This window comes from Mustela putorius, unplaced genomic scaffold, assembly GCF_011764305.1.
Source record: "Mustela putorius furo isolate JIRA1106 unplaced genomic scaffold, ASM1176430v1.1 tig00000460_pilon_pilon_pilon, whole genome shotgun sequence".
NCBI lineage: Eukaryota > Metazoa > Chordata > Mammalia > Carnivora > Mustelidae > Mustela > Mustela putorius.
In genome coordinates, this window is record NW_025421389.1 from 18,522,670 (window position 1) to 18,548,591 (window position 25,922).

At 39.3% G+C, this 25,922-nt stretch overlaps 1 long non-coding RNA gene across 3 annotated transcripts in view; it reads left to right on the plus strand.

The window, feature by feature from the left end:
* The window catches only part of LOC101683545, a 43,926-nt gene extending 18,600 nt beyond the window's left edge, over positions 1-25,326 (plus strand). For 2 of the 3 annotated variants that reach the window (XR_001179009.2, XR_001179008.2), the window contains exons 2-3: positions 17,363-17,440; positions 21,888-25,326. This is a non-coding gene — a long non-coding RNA (uncharacterized LOC101683545). Of the gene's footprint in view, positions 1-17,329; positions 17,441-21,887 lie in introns of all 3 variants that reach the window. The other variant, XR_199234.3, reaches the window with a different exon arrangement.
* Positions 25,327-25,922: the final 596 nt, after the last annotated feature.

Below are 25,922 nucleotides of genomic sequence, written 5' to 3' on the forward strand. Positions count from 1 at the left end.
TCTTTCTTAGGAAGACTTCACTGACTATAAAGCTGTTTTTTCTCTGAAGACAAAATATCAAATAGGTCCATCTAGTGGTGGATTACAGAATCTCAAACAGGGATACTCCAGCTTAAAGGAATACAGGAGGAGGTAAGGCTTTTGCTCAAAGATAGCCCCTTCAACAAATAACCCGGTTAAAAAATGGGCAGAAGACGTGAGTAGACATTTCTCTAAAGAAGACATCCCAGAGAGCCAACAGACACATGGAAGATGCTCCACATCACTCGGCATCAGGGAACCAGAAATCGAAACAACAGTGAGACACCACCTCAACCTGTCAGGATGGCTAACATCAACAACACAGGAGACAATGGGTGTTAGCGAGAATGCGGAGAAAGGGGAACCCTCCGACACTGGTGGGGGGAATGCAGGCTGGTGCAGCCAGTCTGGAAAACAGCATGGAGGTTCCTCAATAAGTTAAAAATAGAGTTACCCTACGACCCAGCAATTGCACTACCAAGTATTTACCCCAAATATCCAAACAATACTAATTTGAAGGGATAATGCACCCTAATGTTTATAGCAGCGCTATCAACAATAGCTGAATTATAGAAAAAGCCTGCATTGTTTGTCAACTGATAAATGGATAAAGAAGTGGTGTGTGTATATATATATATACACACACACACACACACACACACAATGGAGTGTTATGGAATGTTACTCATCCATAAAAAAGAACAAAATCTTGCCATTTGCCATGCCGTGGATGGAGCTAGAGAGTATTACGCCAAGTGAAATAAGTCAGTGAAAGATAAATACCAGATTTCACTCATGTATAGAATTTAAGAAACAAAACAGATGAGCATGGGGCAGAGGGAGAGAGAGGCAAAAATGAGAAAACAGACTCCTTAACTACAGGGAACAAACAGGTTTACTAGAGGGGAGGTGGGCAGGGGGATGGGCGTTAAGGAGGGCGCTTGTGATGAGCACTGGGTGTTGTGTGGAAGTGAGGAGTCACTAGACTCTATATCTGAAACTAATATTACACTGTATGTTAACTACCTGGAGTTTAAATAACAACTTGAAAAAAATAGCCATGAATACAAATAGGAAAAAAAAAATCATGACTCAAGTGACGAACTCTTTGTTTTCCGAAGCGTGGTAAAACTTTCAGTTTCTAACTTCTTGAAAGATTAAAAATCAACTTTAGGCAATTTGTGGGGCTCCAACCTCCTATCTGCTTCACTTTTATCCCTCGTTGGCTGGTTTTCCCCCGTACTTCCCAGTGCTGTGGCCCTTTCCTCCAAACCTTCTGTTTTTTATTGCATCTCCCCTGCCTGAGCACTGGAGAGCTCCTTCTCACCCCATTTTTTGTCTATGTTCCAATGCTGCCCTCACCTCCACTGTAAGGTCCTGAGATATATCTCCATGTGGCTGTTCAAGATTTAGGTCACTCTATCTGTGTGAATAAATTCACAAAATGCACAGAGGACAGAACTGTTTGCAGCACATGTTCTTTTTTTTTTTTTTTTTTTTTTTTTTAAGATTGATTGATTTGAGAGAGAGAGAGCACACAAGCGGGAGGAGGGGCAGAGGCAGCGGGAGAGGGAGAAGCAGTCTCCCTGTGTGAGGCTCAATCCCAGGACCGTGGGATCATGACCTGAGCAAAAGGCAGACACTTAACAGACTGAGTTTCCTAGGCAACTCCCCACCCCCCATTTTGTATTTTTAAAAAGGATACATATGTATTTTCATATATAGAAATTATCTGGGGTAGGACACACAAGAAACTGATAACCTAGGCCTATAGAGTAATTAATGGGGGGAGGACTCCGGGGAAATGGAGAAAGAGACTTTGTTTTTCTTTTACTGTCTGTTGATGCTGGGTTTTCTTTTTGTTTTTTTGGCAATGTGCATATATTACTTCTTCATATAAATTTTAAAGCAAGGAAATACTATGTATTCTATCCATGTAGATGCTATGACACTGAGAAACTTCCTACAGATGAAATACATTGATACTTCCTAACGGATTTCATTTAGATCTTCTGCCCTGGATATATTTGTGGAAACGTGTGTATGTTCGTGCACTGTGCCTGGAGTGTAAGACAGACTTGGGTTGCGAGGGGAAAGGTCTTGCTTGGACTGAAAGGCTCTCTCGTGTGTGTTTGGACATATTCATTGCTCTTAATGTTTAGCTGTGACTTTTAGCTTAAAGTGATTTATCTTACAGTTGACCTTTTTTTCCAACTAGGTCAAAAACAATTAGTTGACATTTTTTATTTACGTTTCAGTCTTGATATTTTATTGAAGAGATCCAGAGCTGAAAGAGTTAAATTGTGTGGAGCTTCTGCTAACTTGCTTTTCTGTAACTGCTCTGCTGCTTTGCGGGCTGAACCTTGAGAAGTAGCACCCGGATGATAAGATATGGCTAACTGAAAAATGTAAACTGTGCAGAGTACACCAGGAACTTTAACTGTGTAAAGAGGTCACTGTGATTGTGGCTTTGTGACAAGCCTTTGTCTAAAAAAAAAGTATAAAAACCATATGCTCCCCTTGATCAGGGCTCTCAGCCTCTGCCTGATCTTCGGATATGTTGCAGAGCCCCAGCATGCTGGAACAATAAAGCCCATGCTGTTGCAGAAAGAGCTGCCTTGGTGTCGTTCCTCTGCGCCTCCCTAGGTTGAGATCTTCTCGACCCTAACATTATCAACTGCATAAATCTAACAGCAACCTCAGAATGGCACATAACTTTTGCAAAGATCTTATTTTAGACACTAACTGGAAGACGCACCGTAATTCCTTTTATCTTAGCAAACTCCAAAATGAATGTACAATCAAGGATCACCAGTGAAAATGCAAGGGTTTCTGAGCAAGTATTTTGTAGTGGATGGAGTGCTTGATGCTTCAATGTTCACTCTCCCTTCCCATTGCATGTATGGCAGCAAGAAGCTTTGAGGAAATGCCGTGAGCTCCACTGATAGGCCTTGGTTAGGAAGCCAGTGACTGTTTCAAGGACCTAGCCCTACCATTGTTTGGGGGAAACATAAATGGGCCCCCAAAGACTGAGGATAAAGACTTCCTTTTGGTGGCTTAGGGAGAGGCAGTTTCTCTCCTCTTCTGGATGTAAACAAAGGAGTAAACAGGCCTTGTTGTAACTGGCAGCTGTCCTATAGCCTGGAGGGGAAACCAGTCCTGGATTGATACAGATCCTGTGGTTATGGAGAAAAGAGAGGGAAAGAAGTAATAGTCTTGATGACACAGGTTGCTCAACCAACCAACCATGGAGTCTGCCCCATCCCTACTACGTGATTTCTGCACCTGCACCCCAACCACCCTTCCTCCTGCCATCAGGGTCGGCTCTGTTCTTGCCCATTGTTTACTTCTAGGAATAATGAGCACATCAGGCAGCTGCTGGGGACTGAAGCTAGAAGAATGTGAGACCAGCTTAGAGGGCATTTGTAATAATCCCGAGAGCACTGCTAACTGGGGGCGACAGAACTAGACCACACATCTCCTGTGCCAGAAAGACTCAGTGGGTTCAAGTGGGGCAGAAGAAAACCAAACTACCAAGTAAAGGGAAATGGTCAACCACACTAAATTCTGCAAACAGTGCCCACACCTATAAAATCATACTCATTACATAGTCTAGTCCCTTCGCAATCTTGTCACTTCTCCGGGCTTATGTCTTAACTCCAGCTAGGTTAGACAGCTCGTGTGTCTGTAAGCACACCGTGCTGGTTAACACGTTATTGTTTCTCAGCGCCAGATTCACCCTTCGCCTGAATTGATAAGACCCTGCACAGTCCTCTCCCTAGAAGGCATCTTCGCTTGCCTAGCTTATTCCTTTGCGTCTTCCAAGACTTGGTTCAAGCGAAACTTCCTCTAAAAAGCTTTCCATGATCTCTGTTACATGGAATCCGCCTGAGCACAACTCCGTGGAGCCCCTCTTGGCTGTAAAAGGCTTTATGTCAGGAGAAGCTCATTTGAATAATGATCAGATGTGAAATAAGCAGAAAACAGAAGAGAGGATTAAGTAGCAGCTGTTAGAAGGACTGACTCAGGAATGAACGGAATACCAGCCCCTAAAAGTGCTTCCTCAAGAGAGGGAGGCAGACACATGAGTTATGATGTGCACACATCCTTATGTCACCGCCTGAGTTAAAGCAGATATATAGCCCATATCGACATATGTCTTGTGTGTATGTATATATGAAGTACTAATTATTATACTTCACTATGTATGTATATATAATCGAAAGCCCGAAATGGACAGATTTTTTTTTTTTAATCCATTTGTAACTGGGGCAAAACTGATCTGGCTCTAAATTAATGAGAACGACACACTATAATAGCAATTTGTGTTACAAACTGTTCTTGAGGCAACCATCTGTACTACACAAATAAATTTCGCTCTGAAACTGCAAGGCAACACTTTCCCAGAGTCCTACAGAGAATCCAGATGCAAATTTGCCTGGCTCGCTGCCTTTGCTATATCTCTTTGGCTCACCAGTTTGTGAGCAAATTTATATAGAAAATTTTAAAAGCTGGCTCAGGACTCTAGTGTGAGGCTGAAACATAATAACAGCAGTTTGTATTTATGTAAGTAGAATATTGGTCCTAAGTGATCAGATCATTTCAAAATAGGCTCTCATTCATTTACACCACATTATCAAAAGTGGAGAAGGTTTATATAAATATTTTAAAGTGATTTGAAGTAAGGAGTCTTTTCAACAGTCTACATTAGTTTGAACCAGATATGGGTGTTGTAATTTGTATGTTCCTTAGGGAATGTTCCAATGGAATCATTCTTTCAATCCAGAAATTTTCTCACCAACTGATGGTTTGAAGTCCCTTAAGGTTGTTTTTTTTCCTTCATCTGTCATGCCTATGATCTGTCAAACACTGAGCTCAGAACTAGAAAAAAACGAAATCGTAAGACCCAAACTTTGGAACACATAAAACTTACAGCTTAATTATTCTTTCCTTCCCCCAGCTTTATTGAGATATAATTACATAGAACATACAATTGTGGTTTGAGACCTAGATCTATCGTGAAATGTTTACCACGGAAAGGTTGGTGAACACATTTTTTACCTCACATAATTATCATTATTGTCCTTAACCTAAGAACATTCCAAGTCTACTCTTAAAACAACTTCCCGTATACAGTATGGTAGCGTTAACCACGGTCACCATGCTGTGTGTTAGATTCCTGGAACGTACTCCTTGTATAACTTGGAAGTTTGCACTCTTCGACCAATATCTCCACGATTCCCCACCTCCAGTCCCTGGCAACCAAGGTTCTACTCTTTGCTTCTGTGAGTTCACCTTTTGAAAAGTCTACATTGAAGAGGGGATCATATGGTATTTGTCTTTCTCTTTCAGTCTGAATTCATTTAGCATAATGCCCTTAAGGTCCATCTTTGCTGTTATAGGGGAAGGATTTCCTTCTTTTGAAAGGCTGATTAAACATTCTTGCATGTGTGTGTGTAGTTATATATATGGGTGTATATACATAGTATATATATAATTTATTAATATAATTTATTAATCTGTTGATAGACACTTTGGTTGTTTTCATGTGCTGGCTATTGTGAATGCTGCTGTAGTGAACACCAGAGTGCAGATACCTCTTCAAGACAGTAATTTCATTTCCTTCGACTATATAGCCAGAAGTGAAATTGTTGGATATGATAGTTACATTTTTACATTTTTTCCCATTTTTGATTTTTTTTTTAAGTAATCTCCACACTTTTCCACAGTGGTTGGCACCAAGTTACACTTTCATCAACAATACACAAGTGTTCCCTTTTCTTCACATTCTTGCCAGCACTTGTTATCTCTTGTCTTATTAGTGCTAGCCATCCTAATAGGCGTGAAGTGGTGTCTCATTGTGGTTTTGATTTGAATTTCCCTCATGGTTGGTGAGACTGAGCACCTTTTCATGTACCTGCTGGCCATTTGTATGTCTTGTGTGTAAAAATGTCTATTCAGGTCCTTTGCCCATTTTTTTGATTGTGTCTTTTTTTTTTTTTTTTTTTTTTTTTTTTTTTTTTGCTGCTGTTGAGTTGTATTATCTCCTTTCATATTTTAGATACTAACTCCTTGTTAGGTGGTTTGCAGATATTTTCTCCCATTCCATAGGTTGCCTGTTCTTTTTGTTCCTTGTTTCTTTTGCTGTGCAGAGCTTTCTATTTTATTTTATTTTAGATTTTATTTATTTGACAGGCAGAGATCACAAGTAGGCAGAGCAGCAAACAAAGAGAGAGAGAAAGCAGGCTCCCCACCGAGCAGAGAGCCCGAAGCGGGGCTCAATCCCAGGTCCCTGAGACCATGACCCAAGCTGAAGGCAGAGGCCTAACCCACTGAGCCACCCAAGCACCCCATTTTTATTTATCATTATATCATAAGTGTACTCTTCAGTCTCCATCCTCCCCACTCACCTCACCTTTGGTAGCTGTCAGTTTGTTCTCTGTAGTTAAGAGTCCGTTTCTCAGTTTGTGTCTGCTCTTCTTCTTTGTTCATTTGTTTTGTTTCTTAAACTGCACACATGAGTGAAATCATATGGTATTTGTCTTTCTCTGCTGACTTATTTCACTTAGGGTGATACTGTGTGGCTCCATCCATGTTGTTGCAAATGGCAAGCTCTTATTCTTTTTTATGGCTGAGTAATATTCCATGGTGTGTGTGTGTGTGTGACATCTTTATCCATTCATTTATTGAAGGACAATTGGGCTGCTTCCATATCTTTGTTATTGTAAATGCTATAATCAACGGGTGCATGTATCTTTTCAATTTAGTGTTTCCATTTTCTGTGGGTAATACCCAGTAGTGTGATTACTGGGTTGTAGGATTGTTCTATTATTTATTTATTTGACAGAGATCATAAGTAGGCAGAGAGGTAGGCAGAGAGAGAGGAAGGGAAGCAGGCTCCCCACTGAGCAGAGAGCCTGATGCGGGGCTTGATCCCAGGACTCGATTCATGACCTGAGCCCAAGGCAGAGAGAGACTTAACCCACTGAGCCACCCAGGTGCCCCAGGATAGTTCTATTTTTAACTTTTTGGGAAACCCTGTACTTTTTCCAGAGTGGCTGCACCAGTTGCATTCCCACCAACAGTGCACAAGGGTTCCTTTTTCCTCCACATCTTCAACACTTGTTTCTTGTGTGGTTGACAGGTGTGAGGTGATATCTTATTGTACTTTTGATTTGCATTTCCCTGATGATAAGTGATATTGAGCATCTTTTCATGGATCTGTTGGCCATCTGGATGTCTTCTTGGAAAAATGTCTGTTCCTGTCTTCTGCCCATCTTTTAATTTCATTATTTATTTTGGGGATATTGAATTGTATCAGCTGTTTATATATCTTGGATACTAACCCCTTATTGGATATGTCATTTACAAATATCTTCTCCCATTCAGTAAGTTGCTTTCATGCAGAACTTTATAGTTTGATGTAGTACCACTTATTTTTATTTCTGTCACTTGTATTTTTGGTGTCATATTGCAAAAGGCTTGTCAAGACCAGTATCAACATTTTTGTCTATTTTTCTCTTCTAGGATTTTTATAGTTTCAGGATTACATTTAAGTCCTTAATTTATTTCATGATAATTTCATGAGTATAGGTGAGGGGTCCTATTTTATTCTTTTGCATATGATTATCCAGTTTTCCTGGCATTTATTGAAAAGACTGTCCTTTCTCCATTGAGTATTCTTGGATCCCTTGTCAAATATTAGTTGACTATATATTTGGGTTTATTTCTAGGTGCTCCGTTTTGTTCTGTTGGTCTGTGTATCTGTTTTTATTCCAGTACCTTACTTGTTTTGATTCTTATCACTTTGAAATAATAGTTCGAAATCAGGAAGGATAATAATTCCTGCTTTATTATTCTTTCTCAAGACTTCTTTGGCCATTTGGGGTCTTTTGTGTTTCCATTCCAATTTTACGGTTGTTTTCTATTTCTGTAAAAAATGCCGTTGGAATTTTGGTGGTGTTTGCTTTGGAGATTATGAACACTTTAACAATACCAATGCTTCCGGGCACCTGGGTGGCTCAGTTGGTTAAGGAGCTGCCTTCAGCTCAGGTCATGATCCTGGAGTCCCCGGATTGAGTTCCACATCAGGCTCCCAGCCCCACAGGGAGTCTGCTTCTCCCTCTGACCTTCTCTCCTCTCATGCTCCCACTGTCTCTCTCTCTCAAATAAATAAATAAAATCTTAAAAAAAAAAATATCAACACTTCCAATCCATGGCTTGGAGTATCTTTTCATTTATTTGTGTCTTCTTCAGTTTCTGTGATCAGTGTCTTAGTGGTTTTCACTTCCTTGGTTAAATTTATTCCTGAGTATTTCATTCTTTTTGATACTATTATAAATGGGATTGTTTTCTTAGTTTTTCAGATAGTTTATTATTTCAGTACAGAAATGCATTTGACTTTTGTATATTGTTATTATCTCCTGCAACTTTACTGAACTAATTTATTAGTTCCAATAGTATTTTTGGCGAAATTATTGGGATTTTCTATATACAAGATCATGTCATCAGCAAATAGAGACAATTTTACTTTGTCCTTTGTGGTTTGGATGCCTTTTATTTGTTTTCCTTGCCTAGCTGCTCTGCTAGGACTTCCAGTACTATGTTAAATAAGAGTGGTAAGAGTAGGCACCCTGGTCTTGATCCTTAGAGGGAAAGCTTTCAGCCTTCCACTCTTGAGTATGTTAGCTGTGGGCTTGCCATCTATGGCCTTTATTATGTTGAGCTACATTCCTTTTGTACTCATTTTATTGAGAATTTTTATCAGGAATGAATGTTGAATTTTTGTAAAATGTGTTTTTTGCAGATGATCTGCATCATCACATCATTTCTAAAATTATCATGTGATTTTTATGTTATTCTATTAATGTGGTCTATCATCTTTATTGGTCTACATATGGTAAACCATCCTTGCATCCCAGGGATAAATCCCACTTAACAGGATGTACAAGCCTCTTGATGTACTGTTGAATTCAGTTTGCTAGTATTTTGTTGTGAATTTTTACATCTATATTCATTTGAGATTTTGGCCTATAGCTCTCTTGTAGTGTCCTTGTCTGGTCTTGGTATCAAGGTAATGCCAGCCTTGTAAAATGAATGTAGAAGTGTCCCCACTTCTTCAGTTTCTTTGATGAGTTTGTTAGGGATTGATATTAATTCTTTAAATGTTTGATAGAATTCATCCATGAAGCCATCTGATCATGGGCATTTCTGTGTGAGGTTTTGTTTGTTTGTTTGTTTTCTTTAAAGTACCAACACAGGGCTTGAACCCACAACCCTGAGATCAAGACCTGAGCTGAAATCAAGAGTCACATACTTATCCAACTGTACACCCAGGTGTCCCTGTTGGAAGGTTTTTGATTATTGGTTCAATAGTAGTGGTATGTTCAAATTTTTGATTTCTTCCTGATTCAGTCTTGGTAGGTTGTATGTTTCTAGGAATTTACTTATTTCTTGTAGGTCGTCCAGTTTTGTTGGCATAATTGTTCATAAATGCCTTTTATGATTCTTTGTGGTTTTTGTGTATCCATTGTAATGTCACCTCTTTCATTTATAGTATTATTTGAGTCCTCCTTTTTTCTTGGTAAGTCTAGCCAAAGGTTTGTCAGTTTTACCACTTTATAACACCAGTTCCCAATTTTGTTGATCTTATCTATTTTTCTGCCCTTTATTTCTGCTCTGATCTTTGTATTTCCTTCTTTCTGTTAACTTTTGGACTCTGGGCTTAGTGTGTTCTTTTTCTGGTTCCTTGATGTGTAAAGTTAGGTTTTTTATTTGAGATCTTTCTTTTTCTTAATTTGGACGTTTATCACTATAAACTTTCCTCTTAGGACTGTTTTTGCTACATCTCAAGTTTCGTTTCATTGTTTCCTTTTTTGTTTGGAGGTATATTTTTTTACTTCCCTTTTGATTTCTTCTTTACTAGCTTTTCAGAAGTGTGTTTTTTAACTTTCACATGTTTGTGAATTTCCTAGGCTTTCTTTTCTTTGTTGTTGTTGATTTTTAGTTCCATACCATTGTGCTTAGAAAAGTTACTTGGTATGATTTCAGTATTTTTTAATTGCTAAGACTTGTTTTATGGTCTAGCATACAATGTATATCCTGGAGAATGTTCCATGTGCGTTTGAAGAATATGTATTCTGCTGCTGTTGGATGGGATGTTTTGTCTATTTCTGTTAGATCCATTTGGTCTAAAATATAGTTGAAGTCTAGTGTGTCCTTATTAATTTTCTGTCTGGATGCTCTTTCCATTGTTAAAAATGGGGTGTTAAAGTTCTCTATCATATTGTTGTCTGTTTCTCCCTTTATATTTATTGGCATATATTTACATTTATATATAAGTTTATGTCTATTAAGTTTATAGGTTTACTATGTTCCTTTAGTGGCGGCATGTTTCCCTGATTCTTTACCACCCCTCTAGCCTTGTACAGATGTCTGCACATTTGAAGACACAGTCATCTCTTCCAGACTTTATGGACTGATTTTGATTAGGAAAGACCTTTACCCCTTGGGTGGGGACACACCAGAACATGTTGGAACCCTGGAACCACATGTGGGGGCTTGTGATGGTTCAGCTCAGGCTTCTGGGGTCCAAGACATCAACAGCTACATGGTTCTAGACAAGGACTGCAGAGAGATTGCAGTGACTACAAGGCCTGTTGGGAGTCCTCAACGGTGCCTCCAGGTCCAGTGGCCAGCGACCAAGGTGAACAGAACTGGTGATGTACAGATACTCGGTTGTGGGGACCACCCATGCCTTGCAGTGGCAGGGGTTGGATTAGGTACAGAGGTGGTAGCCAGGGCCAGCAGCATGGCACCACAGCTAACTGTAAGCACACTGGCAGCTGTCAGCATGCACTCTGTTGCTGCAGACTCACCCTACAGGCACAGCAGAGCAGGACCAGCCAGTGTTGGGAATCTGCCTGGGGGCATGCGCATGTATAGTGGGAGGGGCTAGCTGCAGGTGAGCACTGCTGGTGCAGGCCAGCCCCAGGAGACAGGGCCAGGACCACAGGCAACTGTAAGGGCTCTGGATGTGGTGTTCACTGTTAAGGCTGTGGGATCTCTCCACTGGTGTGCATGTGCTGGTCAAGGTTGGCAATGGAAATCAGGCCAGGGGCATGTGGGTACACAGCCGGAGGGGCTAGTTAGCCCCAGATGTGTCTGCCGTGGTGGGGTTTCGGCCACCAGCATCTCGGCTGGCATCTGTACTCTCACAGCCACAGAAGCCAGGGCTGGCTGCCCGCATAGATACTAGTTCTGAGAGGGGGGGTCCAGAGTGAGACGGGCATCAGGTAGCTGTCAGCTGTGATGGGGAAAACCTTTGAGGGGAACCCTCAGTGGTGAAATCTGTAGGGGTCCATGCTGCTGTGTTGGTCATTGGTTTCTTCAGTGCAAAAGCTACTGCTGTCCTCCGCAGAACAGTTCACTGGGAACCACAGTCACTCCTGCTGGTGGCTTCTGCTGGTAGCCCTACTCTTCTTCCAGGCCCCTACTACCTCTGTATGTTACAGCATTTTCCACCTCTGGGTGGGATGAGACCAAAGTGGGTCCCTTGTCCAGTGCCCCCAAAGGCTCGGGGACCTGGGGGATGGGATGGTGCTGGGAAAGCGATCCTGTTTCTCCTTCCTCTTTTGTGTGGTGGTTCTCAGGTTTCATTGTTCCATTGTGTTGCTTGCTGAAGTGGAAGAGGACCTTGAACGCTATTTTTCTGTTTGTGGAGAGCTGTCTTGTTGTTGATGTTTATGGGTGGATGGAAGGTGGGTCTCCTACCCTGCCACAGTGGTGATGGCACTCAGCTTCATTATTCTTAGCAGTAACTTGACACCTCTTCTAAACGTAGGAAGTTCGCTTTCTAGCATGCTTTTTAAAGTATTATAGATTTAATACAGGCTTATTTTAAAAATTGGAAAATATAAAAAAGCAAAAGGAAGAATGTTGAAGCCATCTGCAATCTTAACATTTAGGAATAGTTATTTAGGAATAGCTATTTGGTAATTTTGGTGCCCGGGTGGCTTAGTCAGTTAAGCGTCCCACTCTTAATTTTGGCTCCGGTTATGATCTCCGGATCCTGGGATCCAGTCCCATGTTGGGCTTCCTGCTCAGAGGGGAATCTGCTTGTCTCCCTCTTCCTCTGCCCCTCCCCTGCTCCCCACCCTCTCTCTTTCTAAAATACATGGATAAATCTTTACTTTTATTTATTTTGAAAGACTTTATTTATTTGAAAGAGAGTGAGAGAGACAGTACAGCGGGGAGAGGGGCAGTGGGAGAGGGAGAAGCTGACTCCCCGGTGAGCAGGGAACCTGATGGGGGCTCCATCCCAGGACCCTGAGATCATGACCCGAGCTGAAGGCAGGCACCGTGGTAAGTCTTTTTTTTTTTTTTTCCTTTAACAAATTGGTACATTTTGTAAGTCTTTTTAAAGTGCTCATGTTAAAATATAAATTTTATGTAGTTTACACAGATCTTGTTTTCCAAATGAAACATAATGTGAATTTCCAAAAGTGGCAAAATATCCTTCACAAACTTTATTTTAATGACTGCATGGTTATTTACACAACCATTAAATATTTTTTATCTATCCTTTTATGTCAGTTCATCATTGCTTGCAGGTTTAAGTATAAACTTGGCAGTGCCTCCAAGACTATTATTAAACTTTGCCTTGCCTCATCTCCTGCTTTCCTCCTTCACATTCTAGACCAGCTGTGCTCAGTTCCCATGTATCATATTCTGTCTCATCTCCTGGACTCTACCTATGTGTGTCATTCTAAGACATTTTTATTCTGTTTCTGCCTCATTCCCTCTCTCTACTTCTCCCACTCCTTTTTTCTCCTAGTTAACACCTACCAATCTTCGATGGAGGGTGAGTGTGTGGATAGAAAAATAGAGGGAGGCCTAGGACTAAGGCCTTGATACCTCATTTATAAAAGCAGAAAACCAGAAGAAGGATGTGGAAAAAAGATGAGGAAAAGCAGGAGAATACAGTATCACAGAAAGTAAGCAAGGAAAAGAAATGTCAAAATTTGTAGACCAACAGAACAGAATAGAGTCCATCAGTAGACCCATGCATATGCTGTCGATTGATTTTGACAAAAGACATAAGGTAGTCTTTTTAACAGAGGGGGCTGGAACAATCAGATATCCATATGGAAAGGGAGAACGTTAAGCTTTACCTCACACCATATACAAAATTAACTCAAAATAAATCATGTACCAAAATGTAAGGATTAAACTACACCAGTTCTAGATGAAAACATAAAATATAATCTTTGAGATTTGGGGGGAGGCAAATGTCATTAAGAAGACTTTCACTGAAGGGGAGTGAAGACCAAAACCTGATTGAAGTGGGTTTCTTTTGTTTAATATTATTTTTTAATTTCCTTATAGTTCACATAAGTACAGTGTTGTATTAGTTTCAGGTATACAAGTCATTGACTTCTGTACATTTGTCAGTACTGTTCAATTATGTTATTTAATCCCATCACCTGTATCCCTGCCCTCTAACCATCTGTTTGTTCTCTCTTAAGAGTCTGTTTCTTGGTTTCTCTTTTTTCTCCCTTTGCTTATTTGTTTTGTTTCTTAAATTCCAAATATCCGTGAAATCATACGGTATTTATCTTTCCCGACTTATTTCACTTAGCATTATTTGCTCTCATTTCATCTATCTTGTTTCAAATGGCAAGTAATCTTTCTTTCTTTCATGGCTGAATATTTCATTGTGTGTGTACATTGTTAAAAGGTTTTCCTTATAAGGCCTTAATTCGGACCTACTTTTTTGAGGGATTTTATCATAAATGTATGTTTTATTTTGTCAAATGCCTTTTCTACATCTCCTGCAAGGATCAGATGTTAATTGACTTGCAAATATTGAACCATTCTTGCAGGCCAGGAATCCCTCTTGATTATGCTGAGTGGTTTTTTTTAGTGTATTGTTGGATTCGATTTGCTAGTATTTTGTTGAGGATTTTTGTGTCTATGTTCATCAGAGATATTGGCCTATAGTTCTTTTTCTGTGGTGCCTTTATCTGATTTTGGTATCAGAGTGTTACTGTACTCAATTAATATGGAAGTGTTCCTGCCTCTTCTATTTTTTGGAATAGTTTGAGATGAATAGGTATTAATTCATTTTTAAATGTTTGGTAGAATTCACTGGTGAAGCCACCTGGTCCTAGACTTTTGTTTGTAGGGAGTTTTTGGTTATGGATTCGATTTCATTGCTAGTTATCAGTCTGCTCAAATTTTTTATGTCTTCCTGTTTCAGTAGGTTGTCTCTGGGAATTTATCCATTTCTTCTAGGTTGTGCAATTTGTTGGCGTATAGTTTTTCATGATCTCCTCTTACAATCCTTTGTATTTCCGTGGTGTGTGTTATTTCTTCTCTCTTGTTTGTGATTTTATTTGGATCTTTTTTTCTTTTGATGAGTCTGGCTAAAGGTTTAATTTTATTGATCTTTTCAAAGAAAAAGTTCCTGGTTTAATTAATCCGTTCTATCTTTTTTTTTTTTTTAAGTTTCTAAATCATTTATTTCTGTTCTAATCTTTATTATTTCCTTCCTTCTGTTTTGGGGCTTCATTTGTTCTTTTTCTATCTCTCTTACTTGTAAGATTAGGTTGTTTGAGATTTTTCTTCTTGAGGTAGGCCTGTATTACTATAAAATTCCTCTTAGAACAGATTGTGTTGCATTCCAAAGATTTTGGATCATTGTATTTTTTTTTTAATTTTTATTTATTTAATTGACAGACGTGGTGGGAGCAGGAGAAGCAGGCTTCCCATTGAGCGGGGAGCTTGAAGCAGGGCTCGATTCCAAGATCCTGGGATCATGACCTGGGCTGAAGGCAGACACCTAACAACTGAGCCACCCAGGTGCCCTGGACCATTGTATTTTTGTCCTTTTTTTTTTTTTTTTTTTAATTCCTCTTTGATTTTTTGGTTGAACCATTCATTTTTAGTAGCATGTTATTTAACATTCTTGTATTTATGCTCTTTCCAGATTTTTCTTATGTTGGTTTCCAGATTTATACCATTATGATTAGAAAAGATGCATGGTAGGATTTCAGCCTTTGAATTTGTTGAGACTTATTTTGTGCTCTAACCTGTGATCTCTTCTGGAGAGTGTCTTATGTGCACTTGAAAAGAATGTGTGTTCTGCTGTTTTTGGATGGAATGTTCTGAATATATCTGTGAGATCCATCTGGTCCAATGTGTCATTCAAAGTCATTGTTTCCTTGTTGATTTTGTTTAGAAGATTAACCCAGTGATATATGTGGGGTGTTACAGGCCCCTGCTTTGCTCTATCACTATCAACTACCTTGGTATTAACTGCTTAATGGATTTGGGTGCTCCCACATTGTGTATGTAAATATTTACAATTGATATATCTTCCGGTTCTATCGCTCCCTTTGATTATAGCAAGAGATAAAGGAGACTGCATAGTCTTTTTTCTTTCCCCCTTTAATTTTGTCTGATCTATTTCTATGCTGGCTTTCTTCTCACTCCCATTTGCATAATAAATGCTTTTCCATCCCTTTACTTTTAATCTGCATGTGTCTTTCGGTCTGAAATTATAGACGGGTCTTGCTTTTTCACCCATTCCATCATCTTACGTCTTTTGATTGGAGTGTTTAGTCTATTTACAGGAAAAAATGGGCATTTTAAATAACATAGCCATTCTGGAAAGCAGAGTCTCCTCATTCTTGGAGTTTGTTGTTGCTATACATCTAGGGTTTTCCTGTATTATATAGTCTTTGTGTGGCTGAATTCTCTGATTAGCTTAATGGTGAGCCAATAATTGGACACAGATTTTCTTAGATGCCTAGAACCACTGTCTTCCAGTCTTTGCAGAAGGACTATGTGCGTATTGGGGCAGGTCTTTAACCTTCAACTAAGCTGTTTCCAACTGTTTTAGCCTTTACTTTCTGCTTGAGTGGAGCCTCAAGGTTACCCCGAGTGAGCTCCTCAGACCTTCTCAGCTCTTTCCTGAGCATGTGCATGGCGCTGGCCTTCCACACCACTTTATGCATCTGTATTGCCCTGTAGAGTCCTGGGAATAGGCCACAGCATTTCAGAACATTTTTATGTCTCATTAAGACTTTCAGTGGGGTGAAGACTGAAACCTGATTGAAAAGAAACTTTTTCTTTTATCCCCCAGATTTTTGGTTATCCTATTGTGTTTTAAACAAACAGCTCTTTTTTTTTTTTTTTTTTTTTTTGCTGTCTCTGGTAGTTGCCAGGCTGCTGGTCTTAGCTGTGATTGTGGGCTACTGCTTTTCATGGTCACCAAAGAGTTGGAGGGGAGGGTGGTGGGGACTTAAAATGCCACAAGGCTTATTGTTCATACCAAGATGTGGCTATTTTTTCTTGAACATGTTTCCCAATTGCTTAAGTCTTTGATTAGTTTCTAAAGGTTATTGACATTCTTTTCCAGTGTTCTCATTGCTTTTGGAGAAAATTTTTAGAGGTCCTTACTCTGTCGTTTTTACTAATATTACCTGTATCTTAAGCTTAATTTTTTTAAAACTGAAAATACATTGTCAAATATGTTTTGAATACTAAAAGGTCTGTTTATGCTGTAAAGAACAGTCAGGTAGGTCTTGTAGTAGTCAAATGTATTGTGGAAAGAGATGTTGGAAAAAAGGGAATGGTGAATTTTACATTCTAATTCTGTAAGTGCTCTATCTGGTTAGGAGGTACATGTAAATAACAGCTTGGAGGGAGGGTTATGTATTAAATAAAGTAGAAATAGCCATATTCCTCAAGATACATTAATAAAAAGTCAGGAATGTTATTAAGAATTAAGGTGGTCTCTGGCTATGTTAAACATGGAGGAATATTTTACTCTGGAAAATTCAACCTCCTTAAGCACTTGAAAAAATAGAGGGGCTTCCTTTTTTCCAACAAATCACAAGTTAGATCAAAATCTCTCATACAGTGTCTCTTTAAGACTCTAAGCTTTAAGGCACGGAATCTTAAAAAGGTGTGCTGGGTCACACCATCCTCAGGCTGGTAGACAAAAGGAGACGGAAACGCAATGCTTACCCTCTTAAGCAGCAGTGAGTTCTGAGCCTCTAGCTGCCAGGACGTGCTTGATAAATGATTCTCTTATGTGGCAAACACTCTCGAGGGCACATTCATATTTTGACAAATATCTCCCAAATTTGGAAGTCATGCACTGTGGTGCTGTGTAATCATCAGAAGAGTTAACTGCATCTGTAGTGGTGGCTCTTCGTGATCTAGTGCAGAGATGAACTTGGGCTCTAGAGCAGGACAATTCTTAGCATTCTGTCCATGATGCCTTTCTCTTGTGTCTCAGAATTCATAGATATGTATATATTTATAATGTCAGGACTTTGGAACCCAAAGACTTCAAGAAGAAGACACCTATTCACCACACTCTTGCCTAGAAGACAACCAGAAATATTTGGTAGGTTTTAGATTCTTTTGAAATGTGAAAGTTAACCACAAGCAGATATAATCATGTCATTGAGTCTAAAACTCAGTTCCTATTGTATTTAATATTGAAGAACTAAGACAAGTGTCTGCTGAAGCATGACCCTTTGTATAAGCAGATGTGGAAAGGGGAATTCTTGTTTTTCATGCTTGAGCAGCAAGAACAGTAATCGAAGTTCCTGTAAATGGTTTTCATTTCTGTCCCTTTTGAAGTGTAATTAGAATGACTGGTCTATCATGTAGGTTACAATATTTGCTGGTAAACAGCTTATTCATATGTTTCTTCTGAAATAAGAGTGATTAAAATGCATGAGACTGTTTTCTGGAACGAATCATTCAAGCATTATTTCTGATGGTGGGAACTGAATTAGAAAAGTGAGATATTTAAGTATCCTCCTATGGTATTTTTCCATGTAAGAGGATATTTTTCCCCACCTCAAACATTTGCTAACACCAATAATTTAAGTTGTTTTATGTAACATCCATTGAAGAATGAGCTATTGAAAAATACAAGCCATTTCCTGACCAGTGCCTCTTGGCTCTTGGTGTATCATTGGCTTTCTCTTACCTTTTCTTAATTTTTAATTTAGATGGAAAAAAGAATGGAGGGTGAGGAATTGGGGAACTGTGGAGAAGGGAATTATAAAAGCTCCTGGGACTGAGAATGTATACTATAAATTTTGCTCAGATTCCATGAAAAATAATGATTCCTTTTCTACTTGGTAATGCAAATAGCCTAGCTGACCTCCAAGTACCTACCGTGCAACATCTGTTCTGAGGAGGGAAAGCATTTTTACACAGTAAAGATGGAACATATATAGTCTAATCATTCTGTGGTATAGATCAATATTTTTAATACCAAGGGCTCATAATATGAAAAGCTCTTACCCCTCTCAGCAATAATTTTCAAGGGGAATGTACGTGACATCCTTTGCAAATTTCCACCAGTCAAGATGTCAATCTTTTGTATAGTCTGTATTACTAAAGAAAGATAAAATTATACACTTGGAAAACAAAAGCCATCTTAAATGTGCTTTTATTCTATAAACTTGCCCCTTCCCCCAAATGACAAAATGCATGGCGGGGGGGGGGGGGTTGATGTCTTATCCATGGATGATAATTATTGCTACACGAGTGGTCCCCAAATTCATTGGGGGGTAGGCAGATCCTATTAAACTTGTACTAATATTTTTAGCTAACAAGGGAAACAAATTAGAGTTTCCTAATAATGAACGTTAATGCTGATACTAATCAAATGAGAGTAAGTGCATACTTACCTGTGACATACCGGACCTGAGTATTCTGAGGAAAGAAAGGGAATTTGAGTGTAGAAGTTTTAACAGTGGTACTTTCCTTCACTCACTACTTTATCACATTGTGACTTAGGCAATTTACACTAAGTAGAATTTATAAGCCTAAGCACAACACAGTAATTAGATTAAAATTAAGCATCTTTAATGTGAAAATACCTATACCATTGTGTTTTAGAGACACAGGGTATTAAATGTTACAGCACAAATTAAATGAGTAATGAAAAAAATTTAGGATCAAGCTAAAGCCATTCTTAAAAATTTATGTTAAAAAAATTATGTAAAAAAAATTATGTAAAATTAGCTAAGCCTACACTTTGAGGAGTTAGGAAAAATAACAGGAATGTAGTAAGAATGAGCCAAAGCTAATAAAATAGAACACAAATACAGTTAGAAAAGATTTACGAAATGAAAGGGTTTTTGAAACATTGACAAAACTGCCAACATGGATTTAAAAAAAATAGTCTAATATACTTCAGGAATGAGTAAACTGTAGACATTTCAAAAGAGATAAATAATCAACTTAATGCAAAAACATATTTACTTATTTGAGAGAGATAGCACAAGAAGGGGGGAGTGGCAGGGATAGGGAGAAGCAGACTACTCTCAAATAAGGGACCCTGATGTGTTGATCCCAGGACCCTGGGATCATGACCTGAGCTGAAGGCAGATGTTTAACCAATTGAGCCACCCAGGTGCTCCTAATGCAAATATTTAAAATTTAAATATGATGTATTAAAAGTAAAAATAGATTATCAAGACAGTAAAAATTATTAGAGGAATGAAAACAATAGTTAAATTCTTCCACAAAGAAAACTCTGGGGCTGTAGGGTCTATAAAACATCAAAGGAGAACTTCTAATCTTCTAAAAAAAAAATAATTGCGGAGAATTTTTGAAAAGAAATATTCTGGAACTCAGGAAGAGAGCATAATTTTGGTATACAATTCCAGTGAGGACAGTAAGGAAGAAAAAGTATAGGCCGTTACAAACTCAGCAATACAACAGTTTTCAAAAAAGTTAGTATTTCATAAGCAAGTTTTATGTATCCAAGGAATGCAAAATTGGCATACTAGAAAATTCACAATGAAAGGAGAAAAGCCATATAGAATTCTATAGATGGGAAAGCATTTGAGAAAATTCAGCATCCAGAGTATAAGCAAATTTCATACTTAATGAAGACAAGACTGAGTTTTCATTTGTATCAGAAACAAGACAAAAGCACCTGCCATCACTCCTATTGAAGAGTGTCCTTGATATCCTACTCAACACAGTAAGACAAGGAGAAGGAAAAAAGGATTGGAATGAAAAAAATTATTTTAATATACAAAAGGCAATCATTTCAACATAGTAGCCCCAATTAGAAGATGTATTTAGAAACAAATACTACTTACATTAACAAAAAATTACAGTTTTTTGTTTTTTGTTTTTTTTTTTTTGAGGTATGAAACCTCCAGAGGGGAGCAAAAACGGTATTATTTGGAAAGACTAAAAACCTAAATAGAACATACTATGTTCATGGGTAGGAAATCTCAACGATAACAGATTTCAAATGGATCTTTGGATTCAGTGCACCTCCAATTGAAACCCCAGTAGAAATTTCCCAAAACAACACAACAAACCTAAGTTTTACTTCTATGAATGCATATGGAAGAGCAAATTGTATCTGCCACAACTGATATGGAACAGCAAATGCCAAAGAATCACCAAGATCCCCTTGATAGAAACCGTCAGGAAACAAGTCCTATCCCCTTCAAGGTCCGAGGTGGACTAAGAATCAAAATTGACATGGGACAGATTAACAGAAAATAAAATTTAATGGTATACATATGGGGAACCTACTCAGGCATGCAAAGTTCAGAGACAGGCAAAATGAGGTGACTAGGTCATTCTGAACTAAGGAGAAAAGGGTAGAGGGTCTGGGATTTTAGAGGAAAGGACTGTACTTCACAGGGTGATGAGAGAAACTGTTTGAAACATAATTACATGTTTACGATTTTTTTTCTAAATTTTACCTATTTATTTGACAGACAGAGATCACAAGTAGGCAGAGAGGCAGACAGAGAAAGAGGATAATTAGATGTTTACCTGCCATACAGATGGCTCACCTAGATAAAATTTATTTTTGCTAATAACAGCTCATTCTAGGGAGGACTACCAATTTAGACTCTTAGATGCAGTGAAGGGAGGAACAAAAATTTCTCTTGAGCCCATAGGGTCCTGACTGCCTTTAAGAATAACTTTATACCAGGACGCCCGGGTGGCTCAGTGGGTTAAAGCCTCTGCCTTCGGCTCCGGTCATGGTTCCAGGGTTCTGGGATCGAGCCCCACATCGGGCTCTCTGTTCGGCGGGGAGCCTGCTTCCTCCTCTCTCTCTGCCTGCCTCTCTGCCTACTTGTGATCTCTGTCAAATAAATAAATATTTTTTTTTAAAAAAAGGAATAACTTTATACCTTCGGAGTAACCTTTATGCTGAAGTAGTTTGTTTTAGGGCAGCCTGCCCTGGGCTGCTACAGCTACTTCCTTTGAAACTTCCATGAATTTTCACGCATAAAAGTTGAGCTAACAGCAGATATGCCGAGGGTAACAATCCTGTCAGTGTAACTCAGAAAAATCATAGAGGCCACATTGAAAATGGGTAGGAAGGGTGGAGATGTGTTCAGGAACCAACCAGTCTGCAAGGCCAACCACCAATGGAAGGGACACCCAGAAGCAGAGAGGAGCAGACCCTACAACCAGGCAGCCCAGATAAAGAAGTACCTAAACTGGGAAGACAAGTCCTTATTTGGTTTTTAAAAACCGGAGGGGCTTAACTTTGTGGTGTTTCATAAGTGGGGCTTAACATCAGGATCCTTGAAAATCAGTGGGCTCAACTCAGAGCTGGAGAGCAATAGGAAGTGGAGTCCCCACCCTTAAAGAGAACAGCACAACAAACAACCCCGTCCAGATACAGCATAGAAACAGCAGTTTGAAAAGAGCCTAGGGCCTGTGGGGAAGGAGTTGTATTCACTAATCTCAGAACTGGTGGGGGGTGGGGTGCAGGGAGGGATCTATAGGAGACTTCTCAAGAACAAAAGAGCTAATGGTGTCTCTTCTCTCTCCTGCTCCCCCAGCCCAGGTACACAGACACCTGCGGAAACCAGTACAGAACCCTCACCACTTAGCTTTTGCTAACAGCATGCCTTGCCACTGAGTTTTCCTGAAGACTGTCCCATTCAACCTGCCTCACTCCATAGGCCTCCCTCCAGAGTGATTCCTCATTGTGCCTCAACGGGGGTCAGCACCACTCCAGAGGTACTCTTGCCCTGGGGAGAGCAGAAGATAACCGCACACACAGCAGTTCAATGGCAGCCCCGACTGCCTGCCCCACCCACCAACAGAAACCCTCCGGGGGTGGGGGGGCGGGGGTCAGCACAAAGAGAACCCAGTCATTCAGGGTCACTGCAACCACCACAGAAGACTGGGGACAGACATCTTCTCTTACTCCTGACCTTGCCCACCAATGAAAGCCCCTTGGGGACAACAGAGGGAGAGAACTCTATAGTTTGGTGCAACCATGGTTCCAGCAAGTGGGCTGAAGGCAAATATTGGGTCTGACCTAATTCAAGCCCAGAGTGGCCCCAGACTGGCACCTTAACAGCACAGGGACCAAACCCTGATGACAACAGGCAAAGAGGGCCAGGGAAGCCAACTAGACTAAAGGCAAATGTGGCTCAACGACAGTAGTAGGGTACATGCAACACACACAGGAGATCCCCCTGAAGCACCAGGGTCTCCGGAGGAGGAACACTGCCCTATAGGGCATTTCAGGATCACTTCATAAGGCCTCTCATTTCAAGATCAGGAGACCTAGCTGACTTGAATACACAGAAGCAGAATTAGGAATTATGCCCCAAATGAAACAACAGGACCAAGAAGAGTATGTAATTGTCATAAAGATACTCACTAGACTTAAGATTGAAAGATCCCCACGTGGCCTTCAGCAAAGAAAGAAAATATAAAAAAGAACCAATTAGAGATGAAGAGTTCTGAAATTAAAAATATGCTCAAGTCAATAAATAGTAGGCCAGAGGAAGCAGTAAAACAGATAGGAAGCTAGATGATGGTAATAGAGCAACCAAGCTGGACAGGACCAAAAAAAATGGTAAGAGAACTCAGCAACACCATTAGGTGTAATAGCAGTCACATTCTAGGGATCCCAGAAGGAGAAGAGAGACAAAAAGCAGAAATTCTGATTAAGTATCTGAAAACTTTCCTAATCTGGGGAAGGAAACAAATCTAGGTGCAGAAGGCACAGAGAGCCACCCAAAAAAAAAAAAAAAAAAAAAAAAAATCAACCTAAGGAAGTCCACACCAAGACACAAAAAATGGCAAAAAGTAGTGAGAATTTTTAAAGCAGCCAGAGGAAAAAACAATTATATACGTACAAGGGAAACTCCATAAAGCTGTCCGCAGATTTTTCAGCAGAAACTTTGCAGGCCAGTGGCGAGGGGGTTGATATGTTCAAAGTGCTAAAGAAAAAAACCCTGCAGTTAGGAATACTTTATCCAGCACGACTGTCATTCAGAATACAAGGAGAGAGAAAGTTTTTCAGACAAAAGCAAAAGGAATGTGTGACCACTAAACCAGGCCAACAAGAAATACTAGGGGGAATTCTTTGAGTGGAAAAGAAAAGGCCATGATCAGGTATAAGAAAATTAGAGAAGAAAAAAATGTAAATATAACATGTTTACATGCTCAGGCACCTGTAAACATAAAGTAGATTAACCAGTACAGGGATTAAAGCACAAAGCAGTAAGATCAGTTAGATCTAGAAAAAGATCAGTAAAGGGATTCACAAAAGAATATATGGTATGATGTCATATACATAAATGTGTGGGGGTGGGAAGAGTAAAAGTTATATTGTCCATGCTACGCATAGCAATCTACAGATATAATGCAATCCCTAGCAAAATACCAACAGTATTTATCACAGAACTAGAACAAACAATCCTAAAATTTTAGGGACCACAGAAGACCCTGAATTGCCAAATCAATCTTGAAAAACAAAACTGAAGCTATCCCAAGTCCAGATTTTAAGATAGACTATAAAACTGTAGTAATCAAAATAGTATGGTACTAACACAAAAATAGACCTATAAATCAACAGAAAAGAGAGCCCAGAAAGAAACCTACAATTACATGGTCAATTAATCTACAACAAAGGAGGTAAGAATATACCAGGGGAAAAAGCCTCTTAAACAAATGGTCCTGGGAAATCTGGACAGCTACATGCAAAGGAATGAAACTGGATCATTTTCTTATACCACACACACACATCTCAAAAGGGACTGAGGACCTCAATGTGAGATCTGAAACTATACAACAAAGGAAGCCAGAGTATGCAGTGCGACAGTTCTCTTCAAAAAATGTTGGGAAAACTGGAAAACTAGACCACTTTCTTCCACCATACACAAAAACTCAAAATGGATTAGGGTTCTAAACGTGAGACCTAAAACATAAAAATCCTGGGAGAGTGCACAGGCAGTAGTTTCTCTGCCATCACCCATAATATTTTTCTAGGTATCTCCTGAGGCAAGGGAAACAAAAGCAAAAATAATCTATTGGAACTACATCTAAATAAAAAGCTTTGGTGCAGTGAAGGAAATAAACAAAACTAAAAGGCAACCTGCTGAACGGGAGGGGAGATTTGCAAATGACATATCCAACATATAAAGAGTTGATGCAACTCAACACCCAAACAATAATTAATTAAAACCAATTAAAAAAGTGGTCAGACATGAACAGATATTTCTCCACAAGGCATACAGGTGGCCCAAAGACCTGAAAAGATCAACATTACTCATCAGTGAAATGCAATTAGAGGTACAATAAACTGTCACTTCCCACCTGCCAGAATGGCTAAAGTCAACACCACAAGAAACAACAAGTATTGGCAAGGATGTAGAGAAAAAGGAACCCTCGTGCACTGTTGGGAATGCAAGCCGGCGCAGCCACTCTGGAACACAGTATGGGGGTGCCTCAAAAAGTTAAAAATAGAGTACCCTAAGGTCCAGTAATCACACTGCTGGGTATTTACCCACAGAAACTGAAACAGTAAATCAAGAAGATGCAAGCATCCCTAGGTTTATTGCAGCATTATTTACATTAGCCAAGATACGGAGCCAGTCCATGTATCTTTCCATAGATAATAAATACATGGTATAAATACGGAAGGGAGTATTACTCTGCCATAAAAAAGAAAATTTGTCATTTGCAACATAGAATTCTATCTTCTAAATCCATCTGAGTGAAATAAGTCAAAGACCTATCATAGGATTTCATTCATATATGGAATTTCAGAAATGAGAAACCAAAAAACATATTCTTAACTATAGAGAACTGATGGTTATCACAGGGGAGGTGGTTCGGGGTACAGGTGAAACAGGTGATGGGGATGAAGAATACACTTAGCACTGAGTAATGTATAGAATTTTTGAATCATTATATTGTACCCTTGGAATCTGTTACATTTGGATTAAATATGAATTAAAGATAATTTTTTTTAATTGAGCTGGTAGTTTCATTGAAATAGTCTCTTGGTCATCCTTATAATAGTTGAGCTCATTTTAGGAGGCAGTAAGTCAGGTGTATTTTGGTTCAAGTAATCAGGTATTAAATAGGAGGCATTTTTATTGCCTATACATAAGCTGCTGTTGTGATTTCTCTCAAGTTAACATCAAGTCATTTATACTTAGTTCACAGGGCTTCAGGAAAGAGGGCAGTTTTAATTCTCAAATGATTCCAAGTCAGCAGGGTGGGGGACAAATCAAAATGTTAGTTTGGAAAATCATAGCCAGACATTGGAAGATACTAGGAGAAATCAGGATCTAGTCCAGTTTATAATGCATAGCATTAACATCTAATATCTACAAAGATGTTGCATTTTTTTAAATGAAAGAGCCAAATTAGCAGTGGTTTGTTTGTAAAATTAGTTTAAAAACAAACTTGGCCTGAATATATAAGTGCAGCAGGAATACTGGTTGACCATACAGAGTTTTAAAAACCCTGCTTTTGGGGCACCTGGGTGGCTCAGTGGGTTAAAGCCTCTGCCTTTGGCTCAGAGAGTCCTGGGATCGAGCCCCACGTTGGGCTCTCCGCTCAGCGGG